General features: G+C 41.5%; 1 long non-coding RNA gene across 2 annotated transcripts in view; it reads left to right on the top strand.

The window, feature by feature from the left end:
- The window catches only part of LOC118970076 (uncharacterized), a 60,948-nt gene extending 45,701 nt beyond the window's left edge, over nucleotides 1-15,247 (top strand). Inside the window, exons 4-6 of one of the 2 annotated variants that reach the window (XR_012122480.1) lie at nucleotides 4,062-4,202; nucleotides 11,311-11,434; nucleotides 11,582-15,247. This is a non-coding gene — a long non-coding RNA (uncharacterized lncRNA). The remainder of the gene's footprint in view (nucleotides 1-4,061; nucleotides 4,203-11,310; nucleotides 11,435-11,581) is intronic. The other variant, XR_005057884.2, reaches the window with a different exon arrangement.
- The last annotated feature ends 3,907 nt before the right edge of the window (nucleotides 15,248-19,154 follow it).

The raw sequence follows: 19,154 nt of genomic DNA, 5'->3' as shown, positions 1-19,154 counted from the left end.
GATTCCAGATCCCTAAAACAAGTAGGGTTCCCTGGGTACTTGGTTGTCCAAGAGCAAAACTTAGGCAATACCCTGTCTCTTTCCTTTAACATATATTCTTTCCACTAAAAGCATCCTGGATATATTCTTCTTACTCCTGTCTTATTTTTCTAGACGTGGCCTCATCAAGTAAGATAGAATCTTCATTACATTATCTTCAGTCTGGATCTCCTGAGCCTTCCCTGCTTTTCTCTTACATCACCCTTACCTACTTTTATACCTTTTTAAAAAGCCTGCTTTACCTTCTTCTTGTTTCCCAATGTCCTTGTTTTTCCTACAAACTTTTCATCATTTCACTCCTATGTATTCCTCTCTTCCATATCTGATTATTCCTAGTTTCAACATTTTAAAAAAATTGTTTAAACCTCACTGTTATCTTTTGACATTGACCAATTGTAGCTCTCGCTCTGAGGTGTCTTTTTATAATTCACAAATATTGTTTGGGGAAGGGCCAGGTATTTAATCATACTTATTTTCCTCTATTGCTAAGTGGAGTGTGACCTTCAGATGGAATACATCTACTGGCTGCTTATGGTCAACTTTTATTCAGATTGTCCAGTAGGCATGCTGATTAGCTATTTAATATTTTAAAGATCACCCTGGCTAAAATACTAACATTTCTAGAACAGAGGGACACTGAGAATGATACCTTTTAACTTTAATCAGCCTGAGAACTCATTGATCTTAAATATCACTTTATAATAGACTCTCAGTAGCCCACCAACCTCTACATTCTTTCTGGAAAAAGTGTGATGAAATAAACTTAGCAAACATTACAAACAGAAGGTTTATAGGCCTTGTTCTCTGGGGATTGATGCTACTGCTACTCAAAAGACTAGATTTTCTTATGCCTTCATCCAGTGATTCTTAACCTAGGTACCTTTGCCACTTGGGGAAACAGAAGAATCTCTAGGAGCACGGGAGGGGATTCCTTGAAAAAAAAACGTTCAGTATTAGAATATACTTTTATATTTGAAAAATAAACAAGAGGCCTTTTATTTTCATTATGCAAATGAAAGTAAAAGTAAAGATGGACATATGCAGAAAATAAAACAATCACAATAGGGAGACCAGGGAGAAGGCAGGCAGTGTTAGTCTCATTTTTTCTGCTTTGGGAAACCACACAAAGTAAGAAATACATTATACGTCTTAATTCAGTACACATTTGTGTGTGTGTGTAATGAAAACAACAATTTTTTTTACAGTGCTTGCTCTTTTTCTTAAGTTTTATTTTAAATGCTGGTCACGACCAATTAAGTTAATTTCACAATACACAGTTTGAAAAACATTTCCCTCAGGTGATCATGTCAGAAAAAAGAGGCATTTTTAAAGAAGCTGACCAGGTCCTTGAGATTGCAGACTGCCTTTTCTTCTCTCCCAGGTTGCTGGTATGTTATTTTCTTGTATCCCAGCTTCCACAGACAAAATGCGAGAATGCAAAACCCGTTTGCTGCCGAGTGTGGAAGCCCTAGATTACATACTCTATGAAACTGGTAAATTGTAGGTACATGGTTTCATTGTTTAAACTTAAACTTATCTAACAGCTAATTAAGACCTTGGTTAATATTAATAAACACATAATTAACTCATTAAGTAATTTTATCTTGGAATTTTTAGTTCTTCAGGTAATTTGACACCCCCCTCCCGCCCCTGTTCTAAATGGAGGTCCGGTTCTTAGCTCACCTGGTACACAGGGAAGCAAAGTCCCATTTTCCCTACATACTTGAGGCCTCACCCTCCCATACAGGATGGGTCACATTCCTCTCAGCCTCTTGAAATCCCAAGGAGTGATTCTCTTCTGATCCCCCTTCCCCCATGCCCATTATCAACATCTGCAGCTTGTTCCCCTTGCTGGCCTTCTCTTAATTTGCCTTTTAAGTTAACTCTTTTCTAAGAGTGGCCTTCTACTCTTTTCTCCTATTTCCTGATCCCAAAGCCACGGTATTCCTTTCATCCTTCCCTTCTGCAGAAGGCAAGAGCCTAGAGCAGGTACATATCTACCTTGTCCATCCAACAGTTGTGCAGACATAGTTTCTTGAATCCAATCTGAGATTGTGATTTTTCCTGGTATAAGCCAGTAAGATTCATTTCAACATTTCAAACTGTGAAAAGAAGAGGGGACTACTTTATGGCCCTTGAAATTAGGGGCAACTGCCCAGTCTGTCTATTTTAATTACCAGATGTTAGAGTAGGGGTGGGGTGGAACACAATATAACATTAAGAGCATAAATTTTGGAGTCAGGCAAACGAGTTGGAATCCATACTCTGCCACTTAGAACCATGAGCAGTTTCTGCTTGCTCATAGTGGCCTATGACCTTGAGCAACTTTTTGCCTCTTTTGGCCTTTGGAGGTGATCCTACTGCCTACTTCAAAGAGGCCTGCTGAGAGTGGAAACATGAAGGTAACACAGGACTTGGAACCTAGTAAGTACTTAGTGATAGCAATTATCAGTGATTATCTCTGGAAAATATACTTGATGGTAAGAATATCCATACACTCAAATTGAAATTGGATGGCTCTCTACCTTGCATGAGGTTTATTTTATGCCTTGTGGTTTCTTTCTGTATGTCCATTTTCCTCTGTTTACTGAGAGATTCTTCTTCTTTCTCTTTGTTTCTTGCCTCTTCAACATTGGTTGGCAATTTGGCCTTTCTGTTACAGCTGCCACTGCTGTGTTTCTTATCCAAAAACCCAACTCACCTTTTTGCACCAGACTGTAAAGGTAGGATGACCCTGAGTTTGGGGCTCACTACTTCAGTCATTCACTGTAAGATTATTTTTGGAGGGAGAAATGGTGTGGCATCTCCAGGGAGCTTATTCAAGAAGATGTACTTGAGAGAGAAGGTAGAAAATGGCTTATGTCTGGTTGAACCTCAAGTTCAACGTATATCCTTATTTTGATCTAAAGAGTCCTTGTAGATGACAGGAAAGTTCTACCAAAGTGATAAATTGTGCAATTAACCAATCACCCATTTAAAATATGGAAGCGATCATTTGCTTTATGAAGAAAGCTCTGCTTTACATGAGGAACCACCATAGGTTTCCTTGAAATAGCAATTTCTCCTTTTGCACGTGCAATAGAGTTTACTTTACAAGGGTGATTACATTTAGCTTTTTCTTAGGAAAAGTTTCCTTTTGTCACCACCACTTGCTTCACAGTTTTTTCATGATAGTCTAGTTCATTGGCTTACATTCTTATGTATATACAAATTGTTTTTTCACTAGTTTATTTATAATTGCATCCAGTGGGCAAATATCCTTTACTCAGCATCTTTTTACTTTTCCACCTTCTCTCCCTCCCTTCCATCCTCCCTCCCTCCCTCCCTCCCTCCCTCCCTTCCTTCCTTCCTTCCTTCTTTCTTTCCTACTCATTCTTACCCCTTTTTAAATTATTATTCTTTCAGTCATTTTTGTTATTTTCTGTATACTTCACTCTGGTGTACATTCAAGGACATTAATGAATAAGCCTCCAGTCAAGGGTGTTCTGTAGTGTTGCAGCAGCCATACTCAGGCCTACTATGTGTCCGGCACAGGAGACAATGGGAAACAGGTAAGAAAGTTTCTGCCCCATATCCAGTGACAGAGATTAATAACTGTTCACCCAAATTCGTGATCTCCTCTTCTTCCTGGACTCATAACTGGACTGTATTTACCAGCTTCCTTTGCAATTAGGTCTCTAGCCTGCTGAATGTGAATGAAAATGATGAGTGACACTTCCAGGCCTGGCCCATAAAAACCTTCTCCACATGTTTCTCTGTGTGAGATGATAAGTACAACCTTGGAAGCCATGTGTGGAAATGGCAGTTCTGCCTCTGTGATGAGGAACATGTGATTTGGCCTGTTCCATGAACAAGAAGTCAATTTATATTGTGTTTGGCATGTTACACATTTAGGAGTTTATTATAGCACTAGCTATATCTCAATTAAAACATAATCCTTCATGAATACTGCCTAGAATGGTTTCTTTTTTGCAGAAATTACAGATAAACTTTCCTCCTTTTTAAACTAAACTACTTTATAGAGACAACTTTGAAAATCTAGTGGTGTTGGGCAGAAAACAATCCCCTGCTGGCTGAAAGGGGATCCTGTTAGCTGAATGGGCAGCACCAGGTACTCATGTGAGAAAGCCTGCCTTGGTCCAGCATTGCCCACATCTGAGGGGGTAAGTCGGGGTCTGTATTAACCATCCTGCTTTGAAAAAGACTTGATGCTGTGCCCTCCAACCTGTCCTCTATCAGTTATAGTAAAGATGACCTCTTAACCTCTCGCTGCCCCTCTTTTGTTTTACTTCTCAATTTGTTCAGGACTCTGGTTGAGGAGATGGTCACTGCTTCTTGGGCCCCCTCTAAGACCTCAAGAATTATCATGATTTTTGGATAAATCAGTAGTCAGTGATTATATTATGATGATTATATAAATAATCCTCACAGTTGAACCAAATGATATACCATTATTATAGTTTATTTCTAGTACAGTTTTTTCCCTGAAATTAATAAATGCTATGTATTTTGTCTTAAATTTTTTTGATTTTCTATGAACCTATCACTATTTTTTCCAAGTAATACCATTTCTCAGGCAAAGGTTTTCCTACAGTATGCTAAAAGTGCTAACCAGAAAAGAAAAGTTGACCAATTGGAAAACATTAAAATTAAGAATTTACAAATGACATGATTAAGAGAGTAAAAAGGAAAAGGACAGAATGGAGTAAGGTATTTGTAGTACATATATCCAGAAAAGGACTCGTATCCAGAATGTATAAAGAATCCCAATGGATTAATAAGGGAGAGACAACACAATAAAAAAAAATGGGCAAAAGATTTCAATAAGCATCTCACAAAGGAGGATTTCAAGTGGCCTATAAACATGAAAAGGTGACCGACTTCATTAGTCATCTGAGAAATAGAAATTAACACCACAATGAGGTCCTACCCATTTACAAGAATGGTTAAAATTAAGAAGGCAGACAATCCATGTGATGTCAAGGATGTGAACAACTGTAACTCTTGCACACTGCTATTGGAAATGTAAATCTGTACTACCCTTCTGGATAGCTGTTTGTACTACTTATTATGACTGAGTTTACACATACTCTGCAAACTAGCAATTCCACTCTTTGACATAAACCCAGCAAAAATGAGTATATATACTCACAAAAGACATGTATAAGAATGTTCATAACAGCACTATTAGTAATAGTTAAAAACTGGAAACATATCCATCAACAGTAGAATGGATAAATGGTGATGAGAAGCAATGAGAAGGAACAAACTTTTGCTACTTGCATCATCATGGGTGAATCTCATAAAGTGCATCATTGGATGAAAGAAAGGCAATGCAAAAGAGCACATAATATATGATTCAATTTATATAAAGTCCAAAACCAAACAAAACTCAGCAGTAGAGATTGAAGTTAGTTTAGTGGTTACCTCTATTGGGAGGAAGAGGGCTTGAAGGAGACCTTCTGACATCCTGGTTATATTCTATTTCACTATCTGTGTTATGATTACACACCGTTCACTTGCGAAAATTCTTTGAGCCAAGCGTGTGTGAATTGTGCATTTTTATGCATGTATATTATACAATGATGAGAAAGCCTTAAATCTACCAGATCATGTAAATATACTGAAAATTCGAGGAAGTAAGACCCTTCTGTATAGAAAAATTCCACAGTCCATAATTCATTTTCTTTCAGATTTGTTCTCTAGAAGGACAAGTGTTAATTCCAATGGGTAGACTTCTCAGAGATGGAAGGGCGCATAAGCAGCATCTTGTCCAGTCACCTGTCCACACTCTTTTGAGGGTGAATATTGCAGTGGCAGTGCTTTAACCCACCCCCACCCCCCTGCCTCACTGTATTTTCTCCTGCTTTGGTAGTTACTTTGCCATGTCTGTCTTATCTCTACTGCCAGTGTTCAAGCATCTTGAAGGTAGTGACTGTTTCTTAGACTCTTTTATATGCTATCAATTAAAAAATTTGTGCTGAGGTCCTCCTCTGTGGAGGAGACGTCAATGAGTATTTGGGGAACACAAAGAAAATATAAGACTTAGGTCCTGCCTTCAAATAGGTACAGTCCAGTTGAGGAGACTGTCATTGTAGCCCATAAGACCTGCACAATTACCTGTTTATATTAGTTTGCTAAGGCTGCCATAATAAAATACAAGTCTGGAGCTTAAACAACAGAAATTTATTATCTCACAGTTCTGGAGGCTAGAAGTCCAAAATCAGGGTGTTGGCAGTTTTGGCTTCGTCTGAGGCCTCTCTCCTTGGCTTACCGATTGCCTCCCTCCTGCTGTGTCCTCATGTGATTTTTCTTCTGTGTGTGAGCACAACCCTGGTGTCTCTTTGTGTGTCCAAATTTCCTCTTCCTGTAAGGACATCAGAGTGGATTAGCATTCATCCTTACAGCATCATTTTAACTTAATCATCTCTTTAAACGCCCTTTCTCCAAATACAGTCACATGCTGAGATACTAGGGGTTAGGATTTCAACATATGAATTTTGGGGGACACAATTCAGCCCATAACCCTGTTGAATAATTGGTTAATTTGTAGTCCTGTGGAATAAGTTCCCCCTCCCATAGGCAATTACCTGTGAGTTGTCACTGACACATTCCCGGATTTTTGGAGTCATTCCATAAGGTATGCTTTCTTTGGTTTTATAGTTCAAAATACAATGTAAGATGGTGTGGGAGATCATGGGGAGAACAGTGTATCACAGAGAAGAGACATAGTGGATCTCTGGCAACTTGCTGCACTGATGGACAGTGACTGCATTGGGGTATGGGTGGGGACTTGATAATATGGGTAAATGTAGTAACCACACTGTTTTTTCATGTGAAACCTTCATAAGAGTGTATGTCAATCATACCTTAATAAAAAATTTAAAATATATATATATAAAAATACTAGGAAAAAGCAAAACAAACAAAAATACAATGTAAGACATAGAGAAGACTGTACTTCCTTAAACAATGAACAAAAATGTGTCATCTCTGTATTTGGTTTTCCATCTTTTAAAATTAGAGGTGAAGCCTATATGACCCACAGGAAACTCAGGGGATTATAATCTTATCTTCTAGTATTATTCTCAATCTGCAACTTCTTGAAGCTTGGTCTTCTCCCATTGCTCCTCCATGTCATACAATTTTCTTTGAGTCTTTTCTGTGCCAAATGTTGCCAAGAACCTGGCTTGTTAGGTGTTTGACAAGGGTGGGTAGCAGATATTGGGGATAATTGCAGGTTAGAAGAGATAACTGGCATATGGATTAGCTAAGGTCGGGCCTCATATAGATACTGCTGGAGGAGTAAGATGAGTCAAGGAAGGCAGAAATTCAAGTAAGTGGCCAATATCAGGGTTTGCTGAAGTCTGGAGAACCAACTTGAAGAACAGGGAATAAACTCCTACTTTACTGGATAGCAAAGCCTCAGGCTAAGAATTTGTGCGGAAGATCCTGCTTTGCAAGCATGTAGCATTGTTTTGCATACTCTCTCTTCCACCCAGCAGAATAGTCTTTTTAAAATGGCACTGTTGTTCTCTGAGCATCAGTATAAACAACAGCTGTGTGTAATCCTACTGGTCAGTATGCAGCAACATGGGTTGCTTAGGGCTATTCTGTTGGCTTCTGTATCACTAGTTATTAAATATTTTGAAGATCACTACTGGGCATAGAAATTTTGGTAAAATTTCTATCAAGGGCATCAACTACTCTGCTGTTCAGTGTCTTCATATAAAGATTTACACAATAAATTTCACTTGGCATTCAGAACTCAAGATGATAAATAACTATGCTGTAGTGTACAATTCCAATTAACGTCAGCACTGCGGTCACCAGAACTGTCAGTTTCTCTGGGTGGCAGTGACTATTGACAATTTGTCTTGGTTTCCTGGATGTCACCCAGTACACTGGCCAAAAAGGCCGAAGAAGGCATCTGTGTTATATTTCAACTTCCTTCTTGCCTCTTCCTTTTTTCTTCTTCTTCTTTTATTTGGACCTAAACTTTTGCTACTGAGCACATAAGTGCAGTGTTGGGAGGTTCCCTTATTGTTCATTTGTTCATTCCTCCAATAAGTATTATAGAGCTCCTACTGTATGCCAGGTACTGGATGCAATGGTGAGTAAAACCTGACATGGTGTGTGTCTTCACAGAGTTTAGAGTCTAATAGATAGTTAATGGCAGAATAAGCCAAGAAGTCATGTCCCCACTTATTGCTTTGATCTCATCCCTGTCCACTTCCCTTTAACTTTGTTTGGTCAATTATTTTCCTTTTTTACGGTTTCAATCTTTTCTAATATATGATCTCCCCCCCACCCACCAACATGTCTTATCTCCCTTCTACTAAAATGATCATCATCTTATCTTCATTTAAATTCTTGATTACAATCTTCTCTGCCCGTAAACAAACTTCACAAGCACGATAGCCTCACTCACTCTCCACTCACTTCTTAACTGTTTGTAATACTGCTTCAACCCCTACTTCTCTGGGTGGCCAGGTACATTGTGTATTATACACTGTTTGGTAAACTGAAGGTTCTTCTTTTCCATGCAGTGAGAAGCAGGAAAGCAAGACCCTTTAAATCTGTCAAACTTTGCCCCTGAAAGCCTTCCCTCAATTCACCCCAGCAAAAATGCTCCCTACAGGAAGCAACTTACTACCTATTTGGCCTTGGATAAGTCACTTAAGTTCTCCAGGCCTCTGTTGCCTTATCTGTAATATGAGTACATTGTACCCAAATCTCTTCCTGCCTTAAGAGTTTGTGGGTGTAGGAAATTAGATGGGGAAAGAGCCAATGGAAAGAGTGTCTCCAGTGTCTTCTGATCCTAGGTACAATAGGAAGGTGAGGAGAGAGCAAATTCCTGATAGCCCATTCTGAAAGGGTAGTTGTGGAGAGGGAGGCAAAGAGACCCCGGGGGGCAGTGATGAGGCTGGGCAATGGGGAACAGCAGAGGGGCGAAATAAACTCTTTCCTGGAATAATAGCTATAGACCCTCATGGAACAAGAAGCTATGTTCAGGCTCTGAGCTTGTGAACCCAGGATGTGCAGAGTTTGAAGCACATCCTTGACATGAGCTAGCTCCACGAGTGGAAACATGTACATCTTTCCCAGTACGAAGATACACATAGTACAAGCACCAACTATCGTGGTTAGTTGAATACATCAAATTTCTCTATGAGAAAATGAGTGCCTTGAGAGGAGGGAGCCTCTTTTTTCTGTCTTTATTGCTTCCCAACATTGTAGGAAGTAGGCATCCAGTTTAGTAAATTAAGCTGCCGAATATTCTCAGATTTTATTCTGAGAAGGGAAATTCTGAGAGTGATTCAGAGTGATTGATTCATTGGATTATTTTAGCACTGATGTTTGTATTTCAGATATTCTACTTATATGGAACCTTTCTTCATTTATTTACTTGTCTCATTTGTTATGTTTCTTCTAGAATACAAGCTTTTGAAGACACAAGTTGTTCCCCCTGCATCCCCCAACATTTAGAATAATGCTTGCCAAATAGCAGGCTCTCTTAATAAATATTTCATGAATGATTGTATGAATGAACCCCTGGAAAAAAGCTCTCTACTTATGATTCTTGTATCTGAAAACTTAGGGCCTGCCAGCTTACCTTTATGACTGAGGAAGTGTAGCTAGTAATTTCCCCTTCTCTGCTTTATCGTGCTTTCTTCCTGCCTAAGCTTCAGAGTTTGGGCAGCCCTAAAGAATGGGAAGGAAGGATGAGTGTGTCTACCTCATTAAGCTGAGAGAGTGGACTTTGTTACCAGGTAGCTACCTGGAAATTCCACATTACCTACTTGAATCTCTGTGGTCTGCAGCTCAGTGGTGAGTGGGAATGCAGGGAAGGCTTGTCAGGGAGTCACCAGCTCCACATGAGGTGCGCACGGCTCCACAGGGAGGATTCCCTCAGGAGGTCCTGCCTGGGGACTCTTCAGCAGGGCACTGATGAGTACCACCATGAGCTCTCACCTAGGATCAGCTGCTTGGGCAAAGGCCTGCTCCTCAGCACCAGTTGCTGGTAGGTCCCATCTTCATGGGAAAGCTCACAGTCATCATTGGTCAGCAGAGACAAGAAATTATGCATTGGTGTAGCAATAGCTGTTAGTTGCATCAGTCTATAAAGGTGCAGAAGTGTGGGTTCCTCTGAAAGCCAAACCTCATGGAAACCAAGGGCCGTTGGCTTTATGCTGGACAGAAAGTTCTACCCTCAGTGGGCATGCAGCCTGGTAGAATCCACAACCTAACTATGGTGGAAAGGGTGTCACTCCCAGTAACAACTCCTGTAGCTCTCCACTGCCCTAGGCATGAAGAGGGTAAAGGTCATTTTCAGTGGCCTATGCCTTCCCTCTGTGACACTCACCTCTTTCAGTGTCTACCCCTAAAAGAGAAAAACCCATCTGCTTGATTGAATTCATGATACGTCTAAGGCATGTATTATCTGTTCTTCCTCCTATGAAGTACTTGACTTCCAAAAAAAGATTGCTCAAATAATTAACAATTATGCCCTTTGATTTGATAACCTCCTTTGAGGACTTGTCCAAGCAAAGACTCCAAAAGCAAGAGGGAGGAGAAAACACCCAAAATTTTCAATAATAGGGATTGGTGAAATCAATACAACTGGATACTATACAACCATTAAACACTAAGAAAGTTGAGGCATATATACAAATCTATAAGAAATATTGAAAAAGGAAACTAGAACTTTAAATAGTTTATGCACTAACTACATGTCTGATTATGATTTGTAAAAGTATGTGAATTTCTATACACTGATTAAGTGTTCTATACCACTAGCTCAATGCCTTGCATGTACAGTTGACCCTTGAACAAAGCAGGGTTCGAGGAGCTGATGTCCTATGCAGTCGAAAATTGAAAATAAACTTTTGACTCCTCAAAAACTGAATAGCCAACTGTTGACTGGAAGCCTTACCAATAATATAAGCAGTCAACACATTTTGTATGACATACATATTATATACTGTATTCTTACAGTAAAGTAAGCTAAAGAAAACATTTTTTCAAATTGTTGCAAATCTCAAAAAATTTTCCCAATATATGTATTGAAAAAAAACCATATGTAACTGGAACTGCTCAACCTGACTGCTCAAGGGTCATTTGTAGTAGGTAATGTAGTAATGTTTATTAATGAGCGAAGGAAGTGAAATTTAGAGAAATTTAGAGAAATTTAGAGAAATTTAGAGAAATTTAGTTAAATTTAGAGAAAAGCTTGGACTTTATATTCATCAGATTTCTTTTACTGTACAGCTGATTAAAGATATAACAGAAGAGCTTTTAAAAAGAAGATCATCTTTCAATTTCATGTACATGAAAAGAAAGGAGGGAAATACCAAAATGTTAACAGTAGTGATGTCTGAGTCATGAGCTACAGGTAATGTCTGTTTCTATTTATCAAATTCTCTGTGTTCTCAATTTTCTACAATAACCATAATCAGGAAGAAATGATTTGTTCAAAGGATCATCCTGAGATAGCAAGTTACAAACCCAAAGGAATGAATCTCTGTTGTTGAAATTGCAGGCACTATGGTAAGCTTAGAGGTGGATACGTCTGGCATCTCCACACAACACAGGCCACCACCAACCCAGTCCTCCTACGTATACAACTGCTTTGGCACTCAGACTTCACAAGCAAGAAGCAGATACTACAGCAAGTCTGACTGAAGCCTACATATGTTAGGGAGGCAAGCCTTTGTTTTATATCATGACTGCATGGGAAAATGAATGCTACTGTCATCTCAGAAGGGTGCAAAGAGAGTATTCACTGCAGTGAACTTTTAGTGGTGAAAAATTTAAAACAACCAACATGTTCATCATAGAGAATATAACCCCAAAAACTCAGATGTAAAAACCAAAGGAATGTTATGATACCTTCATTTTCTTAGTTAAGATTTGTATGCATGAGTAATGTTCACTTTAGGAGAAACAGGACAGTTCCTGAGACTAACAGTGTGAAGTGGTCATTCAGGAAAGGAAGATTGTCTTTTTAAACATGATCACACTTCATTGCCATTGAATACATTGGAGCTGCACATATCACTGGAGGATTCACCACCCAGCATGAAGCAAGATGAGGGTGCTAAATACTTGGTTCTGAAAAGTGTATTAACTAATGAAGAACCTGAAAATATCTTAGAAAATAACTGCTGCATAAAGTATAGGAAACAAGGGAGACCAGGCAGAGAGATCAGAACTCCCGGTATCTGATAATGGAACAACGTGACATAGTAAGTTATTTGACTTAAAAAAAAAAGCAATAAACTTCCTGGGCAAAAAGTGTTACTTACTACCCAAATAACAGCTTAGGGGGTACTGGAATTGAAAGAATCCCTAAGAAACTTAATTCAAAATCAGAATTATTTGGAGACAAAAACCATTCAATTTGTTTAGGGACAGCTAATTTAACAAATAATACTTTCAAATTACTAAAAAAATTTATAACATGTTCCAAACTAAACCCAGTGCTTATACAATACCTACTTCTATGTAATACCGCAGAGGATAGTAACCTTTAACAGAATTTAGATGGAGTTTAAACAAAGCAGTGTTTTGAGTAAAACTCAAAGTAAAGCATGGCTGTGTATAAAAGGGTCAACTCCAGACTGGACCACAAAGTGGACCCAGAGTCCTGTGCTTTGGAAACAGTAGGATTAAGATAGACGCAGAATGTCCAGAAACCCCGTTATCTAAAACTCTATGCGTGGGTTATAAATCAAGGCCACATCTCTGTCAAAAAGGGCTTAGATTTTCCAGGCAAGAGAAGGATGCTTCATTCTTACTCACATAATTACAAACACCAAAGTTTCTGTATCTATGATTGTAGAAAACAAAGTTTCTCATTGAGTAGGAAAGCAGTCAGTCACTAGAAGAAGGCTGCTATTATGACACTTTACAGCTGCAGTATGTCCTTAGGGGACATTGCATCCTGTTAACTGTGCAGCTGGCTTTATCTGTGCCTATTCTTCTAGTCTGATGAACGACGGCTGAGTGGATTTTTACCTACTTAGTTTGAGCTAATTTTTACTTTCTCATGGGAAATCCTAAATGCTGAACACTGTGCTAAGTGCTTTGCATTCATTATTTCATTTAATCTTTGCAACAATCCTTGCTAGCATCCTGTTTTACAGATGAGGACACTGAGGCTTGGAGGTATCTAAAGTTGTTTCTTCAAGGTCACACAGCTAGCATCAGAGCCATTTCAAACCCAGGTCTCCTAACTCTAAACCTAGTCTTTGTAATATCTTTACTTCAAACAAATGTAGAAATTAAAGAAAGAGTGACAAAATTCATTTTGTGGGAAAGTGGCAGGTTCATGCACTATAGGTAAGACTGTAGATTGGAACAATTTCTCTGGAGGTGTGTTTGGCAAATATGAAGTATAAAATTTTAACCATATACCCTTTGAGCCAGCAATTAATCTAGGAATTTAACCTAAGAAAATAAATTTCAAGCTGTGTACAGAGGCATACATTAGAATTACAGCATTATTTGTAAAAATAAACACACAAACAAAAAAACAGAAACAATGTAAACATTTTCAGTAAGGGATTGGTTAATTAAATGGACAAAGAGACATACAGCACAAGAGTATTCAGCCATTTTAATGATGAAAATAGATTGTATGGTTAAGGATACCAGATTATCAATTAGCATTTATGGTGGTGTTCCTTTATGTAAAATCAAATGCCTTACTATATTTATATGTGCAAACATACAATGCATAGAAAGGTGTTCACAATGTTTTTCTCTGGCTCAATAGTTTTGTTTTTTACTTCTTTTGAATATTTTATGAATTTGTTTCATTACTACAAAATAAAAAACTATTTGAAAAAAAGAATGTCCAAGTTAGATCAGTTCTTGCTTCAGTAACTGGAATGATTTCATGTATAATAGCCAGATGTCTTATACAACTGGGAATCTATTGTGCTGTGGAGAAAATTAAACAGGCATGTTATAGATCCTTGTCCTATAAAGTATGTTTCTGTTCTATCAAAGGATTATTATTAATGTGTGTATTATTACCATATGGGCCCTTATTAATGTATGGACCTGGATTAAAACCAAATCTATCTGGGTGATAAAAGTTAAATGTTGACTTACATTTTCATTTAAAAAATCCCTTCAAAGCACTTTCATCTAATTGGAGTCAGTTCTACTTGTTGATTGACATTGTACTTTGGGAGTAAATGAACTTACATTTAAATAGCTGAAGTAAATGGATTTCAGAGAGGTTGCTGTGGAGTTCAAGAAGTAAACCTTACTAATACATTTTTTGCCCCAGCATACATTTTTCCTGGGGTGAGGGTTAGTTGGAATTAAGGAAGTGCACCCATTTAGGAAGAGTAGATGGAGCCAGAGGGATGTTGAAAATGACTAGAGAAAATAAGACTAATTGGGAGAAATAAAAGTGAGTTATGGGCTCATGAAAAGTTGCTCTACATCACTAATCATCATTTACAAATGTAAATCAAAACGAGATACCACCTTACACCCATTAAGATGGCTACTATCAAAAAAACAGAAAACAGCAATTATTGGTGAAGAGGTTGAGAAACTGAGACCCTTGTGCACTGTTCATGGGAATGTAAAATGGTTCAGCCACTGTAGAAAACAGTATGGAGGTTCCTCACAAAAGTTAAAACTTGAATTACCGTGTGACCCAACAATTCCACTTCTGGGTATATCCCAAAAGAATTCAAAGCAGGGTCTCAAGGGGGATTTGTATGCCCATGTTCATTGCAGCATCATTCACAATAGCTAAAATGTGGAAACAATCAAAGTGTCCATCAATGGATGAAAGAATAAGCAAAAGATGGTATATGTATACAATGGAATATTATTCAGTCTTCAAAAGGAAGGAAATGCTGCAATATGCTACAACATGGATGAAACTTGAGGACATTATGCTAACTGAAATAAGTCAGTCATAAAAAGACACTCTGTGATTCCAGTTATATAAGGTACTTAGAGTAGTCAAAATTATAGACAGAAAGTAGTTTGGTGGTTACCAGATGCTGGGGGAGTTATTATTTATGCGGTATAGAATTTAATAAGTATTGTTTAATAGGTAAAGCAGATAGAAAATTAATAAGAGTTATGGAGATGGATGGTGTGTATTATTGTAACGGCTATACAACAATGTAAATGTACTTAATACCACTGAACTGTATATGTAAAGGTGGTTACAATGGCCACTTTTACATTATATATATTTGAACACAATTAAAAAAGTGGATTATAAAGCAACCAAAGTGTCCATCAATAGATGAATGGATAAAGAAGACATGGTACATATACACAATGGAATATTATTCAACCATAAAAAAGAAGTCCTATTGTAACAACATGGATGGAAATAGAGGTTAGTATGCTAAGTGAAATAAGCCAGGCAGAGAAAGACAAATACCATGTGATTTCATGTATTTGTGAAATATAAAAACAAAACAAGACAAAATGAACAAAATAGCAGTACACTCATAGACACTGACTGGTGGTAACTATGGGAAGGGGTTGGGATGGGTGGTGGGGAGGGTGAGGGGGATAAAGGGACACAAAAATTCTCAGTTGTCATATAAGTTGGTCATGGGCATGGTAGTACATCATGGAGAATATAGCCAGTAACTCTGTAACATTTTCCTATGTTGACACATAGTAACTGTGCTAGTTGGGGTGAGGATTTAATAATGTGGGTAACTGTTGAACCACTGTGTTGTATACTTGAAACCAATATAAGATTGTATATTGACTATACTGCAGTAAAAATAGTGGATTATAACTGTTTTTGCAAAGTAAGACACTCCTTAGTTAAGAAGGAGTGTCACTCTAGAAAGAGTTCTTTCTTTAGCATCTGTGGATGGTTACGGCAATATAAATGATACCTTCAGTTTCATTCATCATTCAACAAAATCTTGGGACTGCCTGTCCTGAGAATGTTTTAAAGTTAATTAAGACACTGAGCCATAGAGTGGTGGTGAGGGGAAGGTGGGGTCCTGGAAGGAGATGCAGGAATTAGTAACAGTTGGAAGCTATGGAAACAAATGAAGCCAATCTAAGTGAGAGGAAAGGAGGCAGAAAACCGTTGAGGATACCCACATTTTATGGTTTTGTGAAAAAGGAGCATTGAGGAAAAGTGCTAGCAAAGGGAAGGTCAGAAAACAGAGAGAAAGGAGGAGGATGTAGAAGACAGGGGAGGAGAAGAGAGTTTTAAGGAGTTCACAGTATCAAGCACTGTAGAAAGCCTACATGATGGGAGGACTGGAGTGGCCACTGGATCTGGCAATCAGCAGAACAAAAAGTATAGCCCCAGCAAGGAACAGAGTTATCTGTATAGGTGGCTCATTTATAGGCACCTTCACTGTCTTGCCAATGGGTTTCAGCCCAGGGCAAGGTCACTATGGATTCAATATGACAAAAGAAATGACAGTAGAACATTCCTGGGGTGAAAGGGTTATACCCAGCTTTATTTCCACAACGGCGGGTTAATCACTAAAATACCATTCACTCAGAGTGAGTCTGCATGCAGGAAGCCAGTCCCTGCCTCTGGGCCTCTCTGCCTGCACAGCCATCCTCTGGGCCTCTGTCTTCGGCGCTGCCACTGCTCTGCTCTCCTGCAACCTTGCAGCCATGCCACCGTGTCACCCAGAGCACTGGGCAGGGCTTTGTATATGGAGTAAATAACTGCATTGCCCATACGTGTGTAGTGAGCTAGCCAACCAGGGCCAGGTGAGAATCCTGGCCACAGGAACCTTCATTTTATCCACATCCACACACGAGTCTGAACTGGACTAGTCTGGGAGGTAAGTCCTACAGAAGGGAGCTCAACTGGTGAATAAACTGGTATAGCCCTGGGAGTTACCCGCTGTTATTGGTGGGGGGGCTGTTGGCGGGGAATGGATGACTCTGCAAGTAGTGAGATCCTGCTAGACTAGGTGAGGCCAAGATCTAATGAAGTACACCTAGGGCCCCAGTAACAGGTCTTTGACAAGAATCAGCTGAGTGAATATATAAATGATAAATGGATGGATATATGAATGAATGTGGGGTGTGAGCTAAAGATTGCTTTATGAGCAGGACAGGAAGAGGAGGATAATCAAGTGTATGGCAGTAAATGATAGCAGAACTGCTCCCAGAAGTTGCCTACTGCCTCAGAGAGGTACCAGGAAGGTTGCTGTTTTCCAGACAGTCAGGTGAGAAGGGGTGTGAAGGGTTTAAGGATGTACAGAATTTGCTTCAGGACAGGAAACACTGGAGAGAAACAGCAGAAAATGTTGGGAGACAGGAGCAGCAGGTCAGAATTGAGATAGGGGAAGAGAGCTAACAGAATAAGGGTGCAGAAAGGGATAGATGTTTGCTTCACAGAGCACTTCTGCAGCCAGAGAAACATTCATCCTTAGGGCGACCCGGGGGAGACACAGGTATTCTACTGTCAGCCGCTGGAATGAAGGATGCTTTCCAGATAAGGCCATCATCGCTCAGAAAGTCTGTTCAGCAGCTGTTTGATTCCTCTAATGACAAGGAGCACTCTACTTCTGGAAGTAGTATTTCCATTACAGAATAAAAAAAGCGGGTAGAAAAGAAGAAAGGTGTGGGCCCCTTGAGGGGAAAGCTCTGTCAAAGACAGACATTTTAGGTAATTCATAGAATGGCAGAGCCAGACATGTCAGTCAGATCTTTTCATCTATAAAACAAAGGGGGCAGTTGATCTTTCTTTTCTCTTGTCTAACAACCTGTGAAATCGTCTAGGTAACAACCTCCCAATTTTACAGAATAAAAAACGAGGCCCGCGGGATGCATCTCGCTCAAAGTAATACAACACATTAGTGGAGGGGCAAGCTCTCCTCAGGTGTACTGGGCTTCTCGCCGCTCCACCACCTTTCCTGAAAGAGAGCGGTGGGGAGCTGCAGGCCGGGCGGCCTAGCCGAGAGCACCCTGGGCTCGAGGCGGCTTCCCGGCTGCAGTCAGAGGAACGCCCCGAAGGGAGGGAAGAGAGGGCCTCCTTTCCCACACTTCGTTGGGACGCCGACCGGGGCGGGACCACCGCAGCCCTCTTTCGGGTGGGCGGCCGGCAGAGGGCGCGGGGCAGCTCCCCGCTCCGCCGCCCTACAGGCGGACAGCACGCTGCCCCGGGCGCGCCGTCGGAGCTCGCGGGCCCCGGGCAGCCGAGGCTGGGCCGGGCGCGAGCGCGCAGGGGCAGCGTGGCAGGCGGGGCGGTGGGGAGCGAGCGAGCGGAGCGGGGCGGGGCGGGGCGCGGAGGGGGCGGGGCCGCGAGCGGGGGGCGGTGGCGGCGGCCGAGGAGGAGGAGGAGGAGGAGAACATGGCGGCGGCGGAGAGCGGCTGAAATGCCTGTTCTTCAGGCCAGGCGAGCGGCAGTCTGACGCGATTCGCCGAGCCCTCTCCGCAGACGGCTGGACCGCGGTCTCGAGCGCCTCGGCGCCCTGTTCCCTGGTGCTCCTTCGAGCGGAGCCTGCGCCGGGTTCGTCCTGCATCCCCCTGCGGAGGGACCCCTTGCGGAGGAGGGGGCCGGAGAGCCGCGGCGGCGGCGGCGCGCTCCCGGCCCGAGAAGCAGCGGAGGCCGCAGAGGCAGCGGCGCCACGGTCGCGGGCGAGCGCGGCGCCCGCCAGCGCGGCCCAGAGGAGGCGACGGCAGGTGAGTGGCGGGCGGCGGGCGCCGAGCCTCCGGGTGGGTGCAGCTGTCACGAGCCGCGCGGCCGCCGCGGCCCTAGGGGGCGGGGAGCAGCTGGAGCACCCCCCCCCCCCCCGGCCCCCGCTCTCCTTTCTCTCCGCTCGTCTCCCCTCCCACTTTCCCCGAGTTCTGCCGCGGCCTCGCGCGGCTGGAGGGGGCGGAGGTCGCAGCTGTCACGGGCACCAGCTGGGGGCTGCGCCCGCGGGGGGCAGTTGCTGCAGCAGCGCCTCGTCTGCCCCCTTTCCCAGTTGCCCTGCCCTAGTTAGCGCGGACGGGGCGAGCATCCGCGGAGGGTGCGGGAGGCTCGCGGCTGCCCGCCCGGCGTGGGACAGGCGCCCCCGGCCCGGCGCTCCCCGTTGCCGCCGCCGCCGAGAGGGGGAGCCGGAAGTCGGCGCGGGCGCCCCTCGGCCTGG

The sequence above is a fragment of the Manis javanica genome, chromosome 1 (assembly GCF_040802235.1).
Source record: "Manis javanica isolate MJ-LG chromosome 1, MJ_LKY, whole genome shotgun sequence".
Classification (NCBI taxonomy): domain Eukaryota; kingdom Metazoa; phylum Chordata; class Mammalia; order Pholidota; family Manidae; genus Manis; species Manis javanica.
Note: the sequence above shows the minus strand (reverse complement) of the source record. Positions and strands in the feature narration are given on the sequence as shown.